This window comes from Callithrix jacchus, chromosome 4 (genome assembly GCF_049354715.1).
Source record: "Callithrix jacchus isolate 240 chromosome 4, calJac240_pri, whole genome shotgun sequence".
NCBI classification, from domain to species: domain Eukaryota; kingdom Metazoa; phylum Chordata; class Mammalia; order Primates; family Cebidae; genus Callithrix; species Callithrix jacchus.
Genome location: NC_133505.1, coordinates 86,831,690 through 86,849,455, shown reverse-complemented (window position 1 = coordinate 86,849,455; position 17,766 = coordinate 86,831,690). Strand labels below are relative to the sequence as shown.

Sequence of the window (17,766 nt, the reverse complement as noted above, 5' to 3'; positions counted from 1 at the left end):
ACTTGTGAGGTGAAGTAAGTGACCTTCCCAAAACCACATCAATTATGAGTAGCAGGACCCTGAGATTTCTGACTCTGTACAGTGTTTTCCTCTCTTTGTCTTACTGCTTCTCTATTCAACAGGAATAGTTTTGAGAAATAGGTTTAAAAGAGTGTGTCTTACCTGAAGCAATTGCTTTTAGATTTTGATAGTCAGCATTTAGCTCAGTTCATTGATAAACAATACCATTTGTGGAACTGGTACAGGAGGTTATATGTTAAAGCTTTTCCCTAAAACTCTTATTACTTTATTCTGAGAATCAGAAAAAAATGCAACCATTGCAAAACATTTTTCAAGTTAGACCTGTGTCCTTATTATAACCTTTTAGCTCAATTTACTATGCACTTGTTGCTTAGAGCATTGGGCATTATCAGAATGAATAAATGATTTCTCTGTAGTCGCAGGCAAACCAACATTACATCCATTTATTTTCTATATTCTTGTACTTGAGGGTATTTATCCTCTTAATGGGAAAAATGTGCACCATATTTAAAGCATTTTCCATTGTACTTAAAGCTGTTGTCTTTGTGACTCATCCAAGATTCTCCTTTCTGTGAATTTACCCTGAAATCACCACAAACACCTATTAAGTATTCCTCACTACTACTGAATTTGCAGTCCAGGTAGAAATATGATGTCTTCTCTGGGGTTGAATACTGAAAGGGGAGATTATAAAGTAAAAATAATACTGCAACCTGACTTTTTAAATAAATGTAAATGATGCATACTAAGATTGTACTTAAAATACTTTCTGACATTTTGGGGCATTTTGAAATGTTGGATGATCTCTGTTTTATTTATACTCACTTTTCAGAATTAATAATAAACCATTTTTAAATAAGGATGATTGTGGTTATAACTTATGCTTGGACTCATTTGAAATTCCAGGATCTAAGCCTTTTCCCTTTGGCTCTCTGTATGTCTTGTATTACAATTTTGTTACTGTTATGTCTGCTTTGAAAAAATATTTTACCTATATTTTTAATATTATTCATATACTTTTTAAGAAAAATACGTGAAGTAGAGTGAAAGTGTATCAGATACGTGAACTGTAATATCTTAGAGAAATTTAAGCCTTTTAAGAATGTATTTAAGAATGTATACAGTTTGTGTGACAAGAAAAATTATGTTAAAGGTACTCAAATGTGGGTGAAGGGGCGGAAGGCAGCAAAACACACTGCCATGTGTGTACTTATGCAACTATCTTACATGTTCTGCACATGTACCCCAAAACATAAAATGCAATAAAAAATTAAAAATTAAAAAAAAATCCACAAACACCCTGAAATTCAAAAAGAGTCTTTTTGTATCAAATCAGAACTAAGGATATATTCCCTATCAAAAATAAAGAAATAAAAGAAGAAGAAAAAAATAAAGGTACTCAAATGTATTCAGCTGCCACACTGATTTATAGTTTTTAAAGTGAGTTCCATTTGGCCTCGGGATTCCGTGAAACAACTTGAGTAGATTTTTGAAAGACGTAACCAACAGAATTGTTTCTAGTCTTTCACCTGAAGATTGCTGTCTCTAGGTTGGTTTTCAGATGCATGAAAGTTAATCCCCAGTGTTTCCATGACGTCACAGTATTTAGCTTTCTGTACAAATAAAACATGAACCTGACTGAATACAATGTCCTAAGGAAGGTCTGCCATCTCAAACGGAAGTGAAATGGCTTCCTTTTTCTTAATGCCTTTTCCTGTAAGTAAAGTGTGAGACTATACATGTCATGGAAGAAGAATGAAAGCTTAAAATTGTATTTCGGAAAAAAATATACACTCTGTGTGTGTGTAAGAGAGAAACAGAAATTAGAGGGTTTATCTTTTTTCACTCATTGATGGATTATGACTTAAAACTGGTATATCAATTATGCTGAGGATAAATTTTGTTTTGAAAATTTACCCTATAGAATGTGTTCTGTTTCTTTATTAAGTAGACAATTCAGCCATATTCTTCTGGATCTTTATTCACACAGAATATGATTTTTTTTCCTCCTGGGATTAAATTGAAATAAAAATATTTAAAATATCTTTTATATTTTTTTAGTAGAGGCTATTTTAAAAATTGTTAACTGCTATCATCTGATGGATTTTTGTGACCACTCCCTGTTTAAACTGTTTATTTTTAGTGTTTGTATTCATTATCATCAATCAAAGGGTGATTTCTTGGTTGTAAATGTGTTGAAAAAAATATAAATGAATAAAAAATTTTATTTTTTCTCAAATGCTGTTACAAGACATTAGAAAAAAATTCTTTAGTCATTTTTTCTATAAATGTGTAATCCTTTATACAAAGAATGTTGTCAACTAATTCAATTAATTAATTGCATTTTTACTGAACTGGTCTCTCTATAGGTAGACAAGGAGAGACAGAAGCAAGAGTTAAAACCTAACTGCAAAGAGCCCCTCTTTTCAATTGAAACTTCAAATGACCTCAATCTTTGTTAATTCACCTTTAACTGTCATGTGTGGTGTTTCTAGAAGCTGCTGTATGTTACCTGACCATTGGAAACCTGGAAGGATCTGCTACAACTCTGAGCTGAGCTTCTTAGGCATGGCCACTCACTCTCTCAGAGGCAAAAAAAAAAAAGCTTACAGCCTCATAGTTCCACTGGATGCAAAAAAAAAAAAAAAAAATTATGGCAGTTTTAATGGTGAAACATATAATCACAACTTTGTAGCTCTTTGGAACATCAAGGGCAAGTTCTCCTTATTCCCTAAAATAGAATAAAAATGAAAAAAGTATTATTTTTGGACAAAGAAGGAATTTGAAAATGTGTGTATTGCAGGATTCTACCTTTGTTGTAATCTGTATGATTTTATTTTCTATGAAATGATACATCTTAAGAATAGTGTAATAGATTATTAATACATTTGTTTCCTATGAGAAACAAGAAATATCACAGGTCTAAGCTCAGTAGTCCCTGCTCCAGTGTGAGCCTTCTGAAGATTACCCATAACAGCAGGAATGTTCTTTCCTTGGGGACCTAATGCTCGCTAATCCTGAGGTTTCTGCCTGAGACCTCATCAAAATCTACACTGACACTTCATTGTCTTGCCTGGGGCTTCTTATGAAGAATATGTTATCTTTTAGTCCACTGGCATGTGGCCTTGTCATCTCACGACCCTTACTAGTCCTTACTCTGTTGAGAAAAATTAGTGATTTTGTTCATTTGAGCACAAAAGACAGAGCTTGGAAATCAGCTGGGTTTACAACCTCGCTCTTTCACTTACTGGACATATCCAGGCCAGTCACCAATGCCTCTAAGTCTTTATTTCCTTGTTCTAAAAATAGGATAATGCCTCCCTGTGGTACAATGAAGGTGAATTATGACCCAGTATTTCTCAAACATTAATGTGCATAAGAATTGCATGGTAGATTGATTCAATGATCACAGGAGGGGCTTGATATTCTGCATTTTTAACAAGCTCACAGTTGACCTCAATATGGCTGGCTCATAGATCATGCCTTGAGCAACAAGATTATAAGTGAGAGACATATACAGTGACCAATCCTATATTAAAGAAACGACTTTGATCCATAACCTGTAACTACCTTGCCCAGGAAGCCAGTCTGCTATAAGTAAGAACTTTGGGAAGTCAGAATGTTATCTCTAGTAATAATTCAGGAAGCCAAGCTATAATCTCTGTAAGCACTCAGCCCAAAATGGACAGAATTAGATTAACAATTGACAGCTTCCCTAAGTTTTGTTTCCACTTCTAACTTTGTGCCTACCAGAATAAGCCAAATATACATTCTCAATCCCATAGGATATTCTATTTCTGCTTAGCCCATCTGCAGCTTTATATGCCAAGAGGCTCACACCAGGGTGTACCTAAGGCCTTCCCTTTTTTCACTATAAAGCTTTCCTACTCTTCTGTCTACCTTTGGTTTGCCAAATGTAAAGTGGTGGCTGCATTTGGCAGCTGACTCTCTTTCTATAGCAAGCTCTTAATAAATAATAGCCTTTGCTTGTTTTCATTTGCATGGTCTTTATTTCTACTGTGCTGGTTTATGAAAAGTGCCTGCCATTTAGAAAGGATCCAACTGTAGCTTTAGGCCTCTAGAGGAGGGTGGGGCTAGATACTTTTCTCCTAACACCAAAGTGGGGCTTCATTTTCCAGCCCTTCACCTTCTACTCCCCAGAAGGGCTGGTTTACTGGTCTCACTGAAGTTCTTCCACTCTCTGCCTACTTCTCTTTTCCATGTCACTATATTCTCTTGAAATGGAAGGAACTTGACTATTTGCTTTTCTTGACATTATCCTCTCCCTTTACCTAGTTGCAACGAAGCCCATACAATTATCAACTAACTTCTTTCTCCTTCCCTCTAACAATTGTAGTAATAGGCTATGGCTAGCTCCTACTTTGAGAAAGAGCAGGCCATTTCTCATTGAGGTGCTCATGAGCCTGATCTTTCCATTATTCTGTCCCACATGTCCTGGCCCAAAGGTAATAAAATGGTCAGAATTAAATTTCTGTTAGGGAAAGAGGGAAGGAAGCCTCCATAGGCCCCAATCACATACTCTATCCCAGTTTTTAAGTGACAGCTCCACTTGAGTTTGGGTCGCTCTTAACAAAACACAAGTAACATTTTGCTTTACTGTTTTCCTTCTATTGATGTCTCTCTTGGGGACCTGACTTGCAGGAGAAATGGCTGAAGCTTTGGACATTCTCAGCTTTTCTAGTCTAGTGTCACCCAACAGCATTCCAATCTCACAGCCATTTTTCTACTGATGATTTACGACATGCCATAAATAAGATGACTTTAAGAGATACCTTGACAGAAGAAATATAGATCGCTTCCAAAGAGGAGGATGTAGACATCTAACACTCCAAGCTCAAATGCTAATACTCCACTCAAAATTTGAGTGTTTGCTCAAATGCAAACACCCCAAGCTCAAATGCAAATGCCATTAAAGGGCATTGCGGGTCATAGTGTTTGCATTTGGCACAGTAAAAAGAACAATATACGAGAACTATCTCAAACAGAAATACAACTGGAAAAGCTCGATGAGCTTCTTTTAGAAGGATAAACAATTCCACAACAAAGGCGAAAACCTGCTTTCAAATTTTTGCCTTTACCAAATGTTTTCTTACATAGCTGAATAATTTAAACTGCAGTCTTGATAACAGCTTTTTAGTATACTTTATTATTTAATATGGTCAGAAATGCAATTCAATGCATTTATCTTGTGAATGCTTTTCAAGTCTCCTTGCTTTCCTATAGGGTGAATCATGATACAAAAAAGGGCATGATTTTTTCTAAGGAGTATAGATATGGTTTGACTCTGTGTCCCCACTAAAATCCCACCTCTAGTTGTAGTCCCCATGTATCAAGGAAGGGACCTGGTGGGAGGTGATTGGATCATGAGGGTAGTTCCCCACATGCTGTTCTAGTGTTAGTGGGGAGGTTTTAAAAGTGGCAGTTTTTCCTGCTCTCTCTCTCTCTCCTGCTGCCATGTAAGACATGCCTTGCTTCTTCCACCATGATTATAAGTTTCTTGAGGTCTCCTCAGCCATGCAGTACTGTGAGTCAAACCTCTTTTCTTTATAAATTACCTAGTCTCAGGTAGTATCTTTATAGCAGTGTGAGAATGAACTAATACAAGTACTTTTCTATTTTCTTAATAGCACAAGGTAATAAAGGGTTTTACTTAAAGCCAAGACTCAGGAAAGGAATGATATCACTGTAAAACTTTGCCAAAATATCATTTCTTAGGCTTTGCTCCAGACACAGATTCTGATTCAGTAGTTTTAGAGTAAGACCCTTGAACCTGCATTTTAAAAATCTTCCTAAATGATTCTGGTGCTGTCTGGTTTGGTTTCAGAGTCACAGTTGAATTGATGCCAATTAGCATAATTAAACTGCTTCTGGATTAGAAGATCTCATAGTCTTTTGTAAAAAAAAAAAAAAAAAAAAAGAACAATTTAATTCAATTCAACATTTATTGAATACTCTGTGCCAGGCACTTTGGTGTATTCTGTAGAAACTAAAGTGTATGCCACAGCGTTCCTGTCCTCAGTTGGCCCAGAGAGTAATGGGAGAAGTAGAGGAATGGAGGGGAAGAAAAGGAATGAGAGGGGAAAGAGGGAGGAAAAAAAAGAGGTAGAAGAGAAAAAGGTAGTGAAGATATTAATCAACCTACTTGCAAAATGTGGTGAGAAAGATGACAATGAATTCCACTGGAATATACTCATAGATAAGGAATGGAACAAAAGCTACAAAAGAGAAGATAACTTTGGGTCTGTCTTGTGGGGTGGGGTTATTACACTATATACATTAGAATGATTTTCGACCACCCTGTTGAGCCATGTGTGAAGGCAATTTTAGTTGTACTTGAGGGGTTGTAACTAGCATTTGGAAACCATGGATTGCTCCTGTAAAAAGTACCCACAGCACTCTTTTGAGAAACCTATTTCATGAGTTGATGAAATGGAAGAAAAAATGACAGGTGACCACAAGGTTAGGGAAACTTAAGATAAGAATGTTGGTTAGGAGTGCTATTATTGTACCCTTTTTAACAAGAATAATGATAGAAAAAAGTAATAGTTATATGAAGGGTTTCAAATGCTAAATTTTTACTAGTCTGATAATGGAATTTATGCCGTATCAAATTGGAACTGCAGACTGATACTAGAGGCAGTGAAATTACCAAAATAAAATCAGGTCTTATTAACAGGAAGCATAATAGAGCAATGTCTTCCCTGTAGGTCCTCAAAAACAAAGCCTTAACCAATTGCTTTATAATTAGCTTTAGCATCTACTATTTTATGAATTGAATAAAGTTTTCTCAAGAATGCTTAAAATTCCATTGATACTTCAATTTTTTCATGTCTGTAACATTTCTGAAATATACTTTCTTTGCTCAGCTAAATATGAAACTATTGTTTGTCCTTCATTTGTCACCCCTGTTTTCAGAATATTTTAATCAAAACTGTTAACTGGTGGATTTTCTACTGAACCAAAAATCCTAGTAATAGGGTAAGAATTCTTGTGGCCATCTAGATGATGAGTATGTATATTCCCCTAGAAATATACCTCAGAGAGCATAAAAAATGTGTTACCCAAATACTTAAGAGTAACCCAGGGCATATGGTAAGGGCTTTTAAAACTGCATCTAGCTAGATTCTTGAATAACATTCTTTACCTTTTTCTTGAAAAGATTCATTACTGTTTCTCTATAGTCAATAAATCCTGTTTATAGTTGCTATGGTTTGCTCACTTGAATGAAACTGTCTTACTACTTTTTTAAAGGTGCAAATAAACAATTATAAGTATAACTGAATAAATAAGTAGAACTGAATAATTATGAGTAGAACTGAATACAAAATAATCATTTTGCAATTATTGGCTCTTTCCTATGATACTACATTAATATTATGCTTTTTGTATAGGAAGATTTTCCCTTTGATAATACATGAACAGCAAAATTGTTTTCTAATAAAGCAACCAAAGGCATTTTTAATACATTTAGTTTAAATGAGACATCAAACAGACTCAGAATTCTGGAGTTCTGATTCTAAGCTTAGTGACCAAATAAATAGCTGGAGAAAACAGCTTCAGGAAATAAGCTGTTTTCTCAATAGTCCACATAGACTTTTCTCTACCAAGGCAAAGTTCATTATGAAATATTCATGCAGAGATTTCACCAATGGCTACAGAAATATTTTATTTCATTATTGCCTTACAATGTTAGGACATTTCCAGCAGTGATTTTGATGGCCCTTTGTTGATAGTGACCAATTGAAAAGGCATGAAACTGATGTGAATAAAATAAATATTTGATTGAAATTATTAATCATCTGAATCCTGACCCTGGACCCAACTTTTAAAACCAAATCATCTTTCATTTAGTCACTTAGTATTTATCATAAACCATAGAACAAACCATTGTCTTCCTTTGCTGTGTCAGCCAGTCAGCATGTAGAAGTTCATTCATTTCATCTATGAAGCCAGTGACATTCATCAAGTTTCAGTGTAACCAAATATGTCTGCACAAAGAAAAACATCAAAACTTGGAATGAGGTATTAGAGATCATCTGTCCATCCCTTCATGTCACAGCTCAGGGAAGAGATTTCTAGAATGGTTACCTAGTTTGACTCTTCTAGACACAAACTCGGGTCTAGGCAGAATCAGAAGTAGAACTTGGACATAGAGACTTCTTATTAATTGTTCTTTCTTTTAAGTCACAAATAATTCTGCTCCTAAATTGCAGATACCATCTCCAAATATGATCCTTGGGATAAGTTAGTGGCTAAGAGGAATTAGGCTAAGACTGTGCATGGATCACTGACATAATGTTTCCATTCATGTGGGAAGCACAAAGAGCATGTCTTTTGCTGATGGAAGATTAGAAGAAGAATCATTCCACATCAGTGTCACATTTTTCTTAACATATTTTAGAGTAGAGAACAAATATTAAGATTTAAATTCTGAATTACAGTAGATGGTTGAGACTAAGATAACTGTCAATTATTAGTTATGTGATGTTGGGACAAAATTTTTTTAAGCCTCATTTTTCTTGCCTTTAAAATAGAATTAATAATATGTGGGATTTTCAGGTTAATGAAATAAATGATCTATCTTAAATTTTAGTGAATTTTGCTGCTATTAATATTGAGGCCTTTTTCTTTGAGTTTCTTCATGGTTGTTAATATTAGGAAGAATAAGAAACAGACTAATAATTTTGGACATAATATGCAGCATCTTTTTATAGATAAACACACTAAGACATATGTACATATTGTATACATAATAATTAAGTATCCTCAAATAAACATGGCAATTTTCTTTCTTTGACAGGGAACTTATGCCATGATATAATTGTATGTGTTGTAATTATGTTTATATTACTTAATGAGACATTGATATGAAAGCAATAAATCAGTATGTAAATGAAAAGAAAAACACTTTAAATTCTATTAATTTATAATGTAAACTCATAGAGAATTCATGATTCTTTTACTAATTCTCATCAGTCACAGATTTTCACAGTTCATGAGTGTTATGAGTCCTTTTATGACCCACAAGGAATAAATTTTTTTTCTTATTCAAAGAGTAAGGATCATCTCAATAGAAAATGCTTTCAATCATGCCACAAATATCATGGAGTTTCTTTTGACCTAGTCTTATAAAGCACAGTAAGTTATTTAATTTGTATGGATTATTTAATAATACAATGATTATATAATGAACTAAACAGAATTATATTTTGTCATAATGAAAAACCATGGAGAGCACTTTTTTCATTCACCTTGCAAAATAGCTCTGCAACATTTTCAGAACTGTATCAGAGTATTAGCTCAAAGAATGGAAAATACATGCTTCTGTTTTCCAGGCCCATCACATCTCTCTCTTTTATGCATTGTGTTCTTTGTGATTACATCCAAACTAAAGATTTTCTAATTCAAGAATAGTAGTTAAACATTTAGTAAAATGATGTGACAGTATATCTTTTTAATTGTACCAAAGTAAAATGGAAGCACAATAGGGTTTATCTCAGGGAGATGATTCAGAGCTACTTTCTTAATTGCGCTGTTGATTTTGTGTCTGGGTCACAAGTAGTGTAGTATAGAATTTAGCACTGGAAGCTGGGCTAGGACACAGAATGCATTACCTTGCACATGAATAATGTATGATATAAATACAGGACTATTCTTTGAAGAGTTGGAATATATTGTTACTGTGACAAGTTAAGTGGGCCTAATTTCATCTCATTTAAAATGTTGCATCTTAACATTGAGAAAATACCTATGGAATGCCTGTTTTATTTCAGGTATTGAGCTTTCAATGCATATTTCAAGTTGTTTATGAAACATTTAAATCTAGAAGTTTTATCTAGAATTTAATATGTTCAGAAGCAAACTGATTCTTTTCCACCCCTGTCATCTAACGTGTTTCCTTTTCTCTACTTTCTGTAGGAGGCCCAAGACAGAAACCTGCATGTTGTTGAAATTCCTTTCTCTCTTACCTATGTATCAGTTATCACCAAATCCAATTGACTTATTTTCTGCAACACCTTTTAAGTGCAGCATTCTCATAGCAAAATAAACTATTAAGAGTATACACAGACACACTGTAGAATGAGAAAAAATATTTATAAACTATGCATCAGACAAAAGTTTAATATCTGGAATCAAGAAATAAAAATTTCAAGAAGCATAAAAGAAATAACCTCATTTAAAAGTGCATAGAAGCATCAACAGATACTTCTCAAAAGATGACACACAAGCCAATAAATATGTGAAAAAAAGCTTCACATCACTAATCACCAGAAAAATGCAAATCAAAACAATAATGACATACCATCTCATACCAGTCAGAATGGCTAATATTAAAAAATAGATGCTGGTGAGGCTAAAGAGAAAAGGGAGTGCTTATACATTGTTGGTGGGAACGTAAATTAGTTCACCCACTGTGGAATGAAGTTTGGCAATTTCTCATAGAACTTAAAACAGAGCTATCATTCAACTCCCAAAATAAAAGAAATCATTCTACCAAGAAGACATATGTACATGTATGTTAATTGCAGCACTATTAACAATAGCAAAGACATGGAATCAACCTAAATGCCTATTAATGGTGAATTGAATTAAAAAATGTGGTATATATGCACCATGGAACACTACACAGGCAAAAAAGAATAAAATCATGTCCTTTGTAGAAACAAGGAATTAGGTGGAGGCTATTATCCTTAGCAAATTAATGCAACAACAGAAAGCCAAATATCACATATTCTCAGTCATAAGTGGAAGCTAAACATTGGGTGCCCATGAACACATGGGAACACTAGACACTGTGAATTTTAAAAGGGGAAAAGGAGGGACAATGCTAGGGCTGAAAAACGACCTCTTCGGTGCTCTGCTCACTATCTGGGTGACAATACACCAGTGTAACTAGTGTGGATATATACTCTCTGAATCTAAAATCAAAGTTGAAATTTTAAAAAATGTTTCCAGAGAAAAAGAAAAAGAAAAAGAAAACTTAGCATTTACTTTGCACTACAAGTACACCTGGTCTAATGTAATCCCTTATCTGTCCTGGTCTGTTTTGAGAGTTTACTATCCATTCTTTCTTCCTTTAGTCTCAGCAAGTCTCAGTTGTTTCTGAGTACTGCTACAGAGCAGGTTTTGAAAATACACATCTAAGCATAATCTGACCACACTTAATATCTTCCATTCTCTCTCCATAGCCTAGAGAACCATGTTTAAATTTCATAAAATCAATTGCACTCTTCTGCTTTCTTGGCCTTTTTTCTCCTTATGTCTTGTCCTTAACTCAGCTTTTTACATCCTCTAATTTTTCATGCTTTTTAAGGTCTCTGTGCCTTTGATACTCTCTTTGCCTGGAATTTCTCTTCACCATACGTGATAAAAAATAATTTGCTAATTTTCAAGATCTAGTTTAAAGATTACTTCCTTGGTGAAGCCATTGTTGATGTTTGTACTTAGCTTAACTGTTCCTTTTCCTGCTACCTCTATTGAAATTCTGTGTACACTATTTTATAGCTCTCCCACGTAATATGAATATTTACTTGTGTTCTCTAATAGACTGTGGCCACAGTAAAAACAAACAAATCACCCTTATAGTTGGTGTCTGTCTCCAGTTGCTCCTCATTCTAACCTTTCTTTCACATTCTTTCAGATTAGCTAAAAACTTTTAATTTTCCTTGATGGCTTATATGATAAAGTCTAAACTACTCAGCAGAGTACAGGAGGATCTCCAGTCTCTATCCCAGTCCCAATACCCACAACCCATACCGTGCATGCAGCACTCTAATGTATAATCACTCCTAAATGCACCATGGTTGTTGTACACTTCTGTTTATTTTCCCTTTTTTGAAGAATGTCATTTTCCTTCTTTCCAGGTGATCTCCTATTTATGGTTTGAAGGTTCATGTAACACACCAACTTTTATAAAGCCATCCTTGAACACTGTGGTAAAAGCGTATATCTCTTTCTACTTCCAAAACAATTTCTGCAGAGGGTACATCTAAACTGGAATCTTGTATAATAATTGTATAATTGTTCTCCTTCTTCCATATGTGCTCCCTCAGTCAGTCCTAAGCACAATGATTATAGTAATTTGTTTAAAAGGAAAATCAGATCTTTTCAATCTCTTTCTTAAAACCCTTCACTGGCTCCCCAGAACATGCAAGTTGTAACTAGTGACCACACCATATGGCCTCTGTCACTTCTTTGACCTCACCTCGTGTAACTCTCTTCTTTCCTCTGTTCCAGCTACCCTGGCTGTTGCGTGGCTCTTCCTTGAACTCCCCAGATAAGTCTCTGGCTCTGAACATTTGCAGTTGCATTTTCTCTACCTGGAACTCTCTTCCATAAATAATTGTGTGGTTTACCCTTTCTCTTTTTCAGGTACTTCCTTAAATGTCACATTCTCAATGAGGCCCTTCCAAATATCCCATTTATACCATACCCATCTCATTTCCTACCAGCACTCCATATTCGCCTTCATTTTTTTCCACATCTAATACTTCCTATATTACCCTGAAAAGCTCCATAAAGCATGGGTTTTATCTTTTTGTTTTATGAGGTATCTATTCTAAAAACAAGTTTTGGTATATAATGAGTCTCGATTACATATAATGAATAAACATACACATTCTTACTAACAGTTACTAAATGGAGAGGTTATGTTTGACTAAATTTCATGATTCCATCTGGGAATGATTTCTGGTATATAATTATTAAATCTACAAAGATCTTTGATGGATAAATGAATGCATTTCCCAGCCCTTGCATTCGATGTAGAAGACGCTACTTAACATGCAGCTGTTTATTTGCTGGATTTCTACCATCTAAATAAAGTTATTTAAATAGCTTCTCAACCTAAGTGGGACATGGTCCACTGTTACTGACTAAAGATGAAAATGTCCCTCATTTATTTAAAAGAATATTAGAATTCAATCCACTAAATAAGTCAGTAAGATTTTGAGATTCATTTGTATTTTACCCTTTAATAATCTCATTTTCCTATATTGTTGAAAGACGGTACTATTTTTTCAACCCTGGGTTCAACTTAAAACTACTGGAACATTACAGAAAATTCTAAGGCTGGTTACACAGAATCAGAAGTTCTCATTCAACTAGTTGTAGTGCAGTGTAGGCACTGGTAGTTTTACAAAGTCCCAGAAAAACAGAAATGAGAGCCAGAATTAGGAACCATAGTTTAAGAAAAATTGTAGAGCACACTGACTAGTCCTGTCTTATTGTGCGCCATACACATACATCACTTAGCTGTCTCCATGTCTGTAAAGTTGAGACAATATTTTACACAAACTTGGCAGGACTTTAGATATATAATTTCATCATTTTTAATAATGTAAAAATGTAGATAAATGTGAATGTTACACCACTTTGTACTTTTCAGTTATTTGGCGAGCTTTTTGCTACATCACGTGTAAATTACTTCTTTTTTCCCCTTAGCTATTGAATATAAGTGTTAGTAAAGGAGAAAAACTGGTACCAAATTAAGAACTTTGTTATTTTTCTTTAAAAAAAAGTTCCATTTTTCTGTGAATTAAAGTTGTAATTAATTTATCATCAAAACTAGGGTCAATTTACGAGATAATCTACAATGAGTTTTCAGATTGGATAATAAATATTAGAAATTTTTTCTGCCACTTATTTCCTCCCAGTAGAACAATGAAAAATCCTTTATAAAGATGCTAACATAGAATAACCTCATTTGTAGTATATCAATTTTAAATTCATGTTGCTAAAAACTAAGTAATTGTTTATAATTCACTATATATGCAGAGCAAATATAGAATATAGAAATTATTTTACACAAATTTTTTAGTTTCTGTATTCTTTTGATAGAATGAGTTGTATACTAGACACACATAAACACACACACATTTTTTAAAAATACTTTAAATTCTGGGTACATGTGCAGAATGTGCAGGTTTGCTCTAAAGATATATATGTGCCATGATGGTTTGCTTCATCCATTTCCCCATCATCTACATTTCTATAAAAGAAGTTAGAATCATCAGTTTCTACCTAACTTAGCATATATGTTTCACCTATAGTTTATAGTGGCTATGGCTCAAAGGATGGCATTTTTGTTTTCATTTCGGTATTGAGTAATGGAGGAGACATGGGGTTGATTGGATTAATTTCCACAGTTACACTTTCTGCTTTTTCAGTAACACCTGGGCCTTTGCTTCCTTGTTGGAAATGAACTGTTTCTAATCCCTGACTGTGAGGAATGAGTTAGATTAAAAAAATGCCCTTTTTTATATACCACATGGTGAATAATGACACAAATGATGATAATATTAGTGAATTTGAAGAATTTGAAGGAGTTAGGATCCATCAGCAGCAAGCATCTCTCAGTACCCAATAAAACCATGTGCCCACAGTTTCTGGAAGCTTACAGTTTTATAGCATACCCTGAAACTAGGGTGCATCCAAGTTGTAAAAAAACCTGAAATACTACACTGCCACATTCTATTATAGGAGAAAAAAATAGAATCTGGTACGTTTAAGAAATTCTATAACTTGGGTTTATTTTGCTCCTCTCAGTTCAGTGTCTTTGTGTTATTTTGGTTCTGACTTTTAGGAAATGAATCTTATAACTTCAGGGGAACAAAACTGTAAGATTTCTTCTGTTCTCACTTTTACTTTGATAGGTCTCATAAGACAATGAAGTCCATATGTCAATCAGGAATTTGTCTGATTTTTAACAAATGAAAATGTTTATCTCCTCTGTCAAGCTCTTTCTTATTTTATTAGGATCTAGCTCTCTATATCAAGACAGAAATAGTCAGTTTAATATATCAACATATATTAACCAATATTTTTTAGGACACTTGTATATAATTTAAGACAGAATAAGCTCTATTTTCACATTAATGCTATGAGTTGATAGTTTAAATTTCATTCTTATGCCTTATGAATTTTGCTTTGATGTGTGTAACTTTTGTCTTCTCTTCCTCTGCTTTTTTTTAAAAAAAGCTTTTTTAAAATACAGGCTTGAAGAACATAAGAGTAAACAAATATCTCACTTCTATAACTGTTTCAAATATCGTTTTTGCTTCATTAGAACTTTAAAAATCTACTTTATACCTCTCTTTTTGTTTTTTAAAGAGTGAAGTATTGGTTTGATTCAAATTGTATCTAAAAGTTAACCAATTTCAAAGAGACACATTCGGACTTGCAAGAATTTTTACTACTGATACTTTTTAGTTGGCTCAACCCTCACCCCAACCCAGACAAAATTGAAGATTTTTCTTCATAATTGAAAGCACACTTTTTTTGTGTGTATGTTTTGAGAAATTTGCTTCAGAATAAAAGCAAACTTTGTTTTTTTCTTTTTTTGTTTCTCTGTTGCTCAGGCTGGAGTATAATGGCACAATCATAGCTCACTGTAGCTTCCAGCTCCTGGGCTTGAGTGATCCTCTTACCTCAGCCTCCCAAATAGCTGGGACTACTGGCGCATACCACCACACCTGTCTATTTCTTTTCTTTTCTTTTAGATTTAGTTATTTTTTTGGAGGGAGGGTCTCATGATATTCCTCAGGCTGGTCTCGAAGTCCTTGTCTCAAGTGATGCTTCTTCCTTTGCCATCCAAAGTGCTGGGATTGCAGATGTGAGCTACCACATCTGGCCAGCAAACTTTTTAAGGGTCAAAAATTATTTAAATGAAAGTCAAGAAGGTATTCTAAAAAAGCATGGAGCTTAAGAGTCAGGAAGACCTGGATTCAGTGACCTGGACAAGAAGCTGAGTATTTCCACACCTCATTTCTATTGTTCATAAAAGATGAACAATTATATCTCACAGGGCTATCCTGGGATTAAATTTAGGTAGATAACATACAAAGTAGGTTTGTTGTAGGTTCTCATTCAAAAATAAGAATTCTATTTTCATTTTTCTCCTTTCCAGTAAAATTGCTGAAATCATTTTTATCTAAGATTTTGTCGATGGCTTTGCTTCTAAATGACTATGAGTATGTAAATGAATAACTTAGTCAGGAAACATCATTTTACTGTTTGGTGCTATTAGTCATGATGGCTTTTGTAAAGTAGATATACAGGAACCTGAAATTGTTACTACAGACAAGGCACCAGAAGAATTCTGTGGAAGCAAAAGTTCAGGTCAGGTGCTTAATTTCTTATCAAAAAACCATAAATTTGGCCCTAAGGAAAATATATTCAGAAAAATTAGCTCCATGTCTAATTAAATTACCAGGGATAGTTCCTTTGGCTTGGCTTACTGAACTTGGCTGCAGTCATTCAATTGTCATTGGCAGTGATGGGTGTTGCCTGGGTGAACTAGGTAGGGTGTCTCTTGGACCCGTTTGGAGGTGAACTAATCCAGATAGATTATTCGTTTAAAAACAGCGTCTCATCAATTTCCGTGTGTGAAATCACTCTTGAAACATAGATTTTTATAAAACCTGAAATAGAAGGTGTAGTCCCTGGCAGCAAAATACACCCTGACGGGAGATGACCATCTCAAGCATCTGGTTAGTCAATTACCTCAGCAGAAAAGCTCTCCTTTGTTGACAAATGGTCTAGCTACTTTCTTACTGAGACTGAAGGATAAGAAATTCTTGGAAACATAGTTTGGGTTCAGTCCCTAGGTATGGAAATTTGTTGAGAAGCTTCATGAACTAAATGTTCTTGTAAGTGAAGTCAGTGCTTCTCTTCCTGTCCTTTCTTTAAGAGCACAAGTACGCCTAAAGACTTAAATTTTAAAAATGCTTTCTGTTGCAGTTTATTCATATCCAAACTGGCAAGAAACAAATCTCATATGACATTTTTGATAAAATAAATTTAAACAATTAGATTTCTAAGTTGAACCATTGAATATTTCAAGACATATTTATCAAATAATAGCATCTAAGGCTGGAGCAATTATTTCCCAAGGTAACCCTATGGAAGAATTAACAATGTCATATTTTTTAAATTTGGGCTATTTCAGTAACAAAAACTAACTAAAAGTTTGAACAGAAATAAATCCATTTAAATTATTAGAATTTGAAGAGAACTTTGATATTCTCTATACCAGCCTGTTCATAATATAGAGAAGGATATAACACAACATGAGTTCTAAGCAGGATTAAAAATTTGTCAAAATTAACCCCAAGGGGTGTGTGTGTGTGTGTGTGTGTGTGTGTGTGTGTATGTGTATACTCTCAGTCTAGTGCTTCTTCTGCAACATCAAGGTTTATCCTTAGGTGTAGCAAAGAGTTCATGGATTATTATGGGCTGAATAAGCATCACGTGAGAAGGGATAAGGCTAGCAAGGTAGATAGTATAAAATTGTGCAGATCTTTCAATGATAGGCTGAATAGTTGGAACTTTATTCTGCAGATAACAGGGACCCACTGGTAAGAGTGTAGAAAGAAACTGCTAATATATGAGAGGGCAATCAAGAAGGCCATAGAACAGTCTTAGATCTGTACATTTATCCTCTGTCCATGAAGCTCTAAAAGCAAATTATCATCCATTTTCACACACCACCCTGGAGTAAATTAATCATTCTGCATAGTTCCTGGGTGCTATGGCTGCTATAAAAAGACCATGAGATAAGAACTGAACTCTTCCTAGAAGTAAATCACATGATGCATTTGGAGAAGGGAAAAAAGAAAGGAATTATGCAAAACTCTTTATTCCTCCATGTAATTCTCTTTATTGGGACTGAATTCCCATTTCTAAAGCCAATATACCTTGGAAAATGTGTTCACATTCCTGTAG

At 34.4% G+C, this 17,766-nt stretch overlaps 1 long non-coding RNA gene across 3 annotated transcripts in view; it reads right to left on the bottom strand.

The window, feature by feature from the left end:
• LOC118152896 (uncharacterized) overlaps nucleotides 1–17,766 on the bottom strand; it is a 48,508-nt gene that overhangs the window by 7,612 nt on the left and 23,130 nt on the right. For 2 of the 3 annotated variants that reach the window (XR_013534846.1, XR_013534845.1), the window contains exon 3: nucleotides 7,928–8,030. This is a non-coding gene — a long non-coding RNA (uncharacterized LOC118152896). Of the gene's footprint in view, nucleotides 1–2,113; nucleotides 2,753–7,927; nucleotides 8,031–17,766 lie in introns of those variants that run through there. The other variant, XR_013534847.1, reaches the window with a different exon arrangement.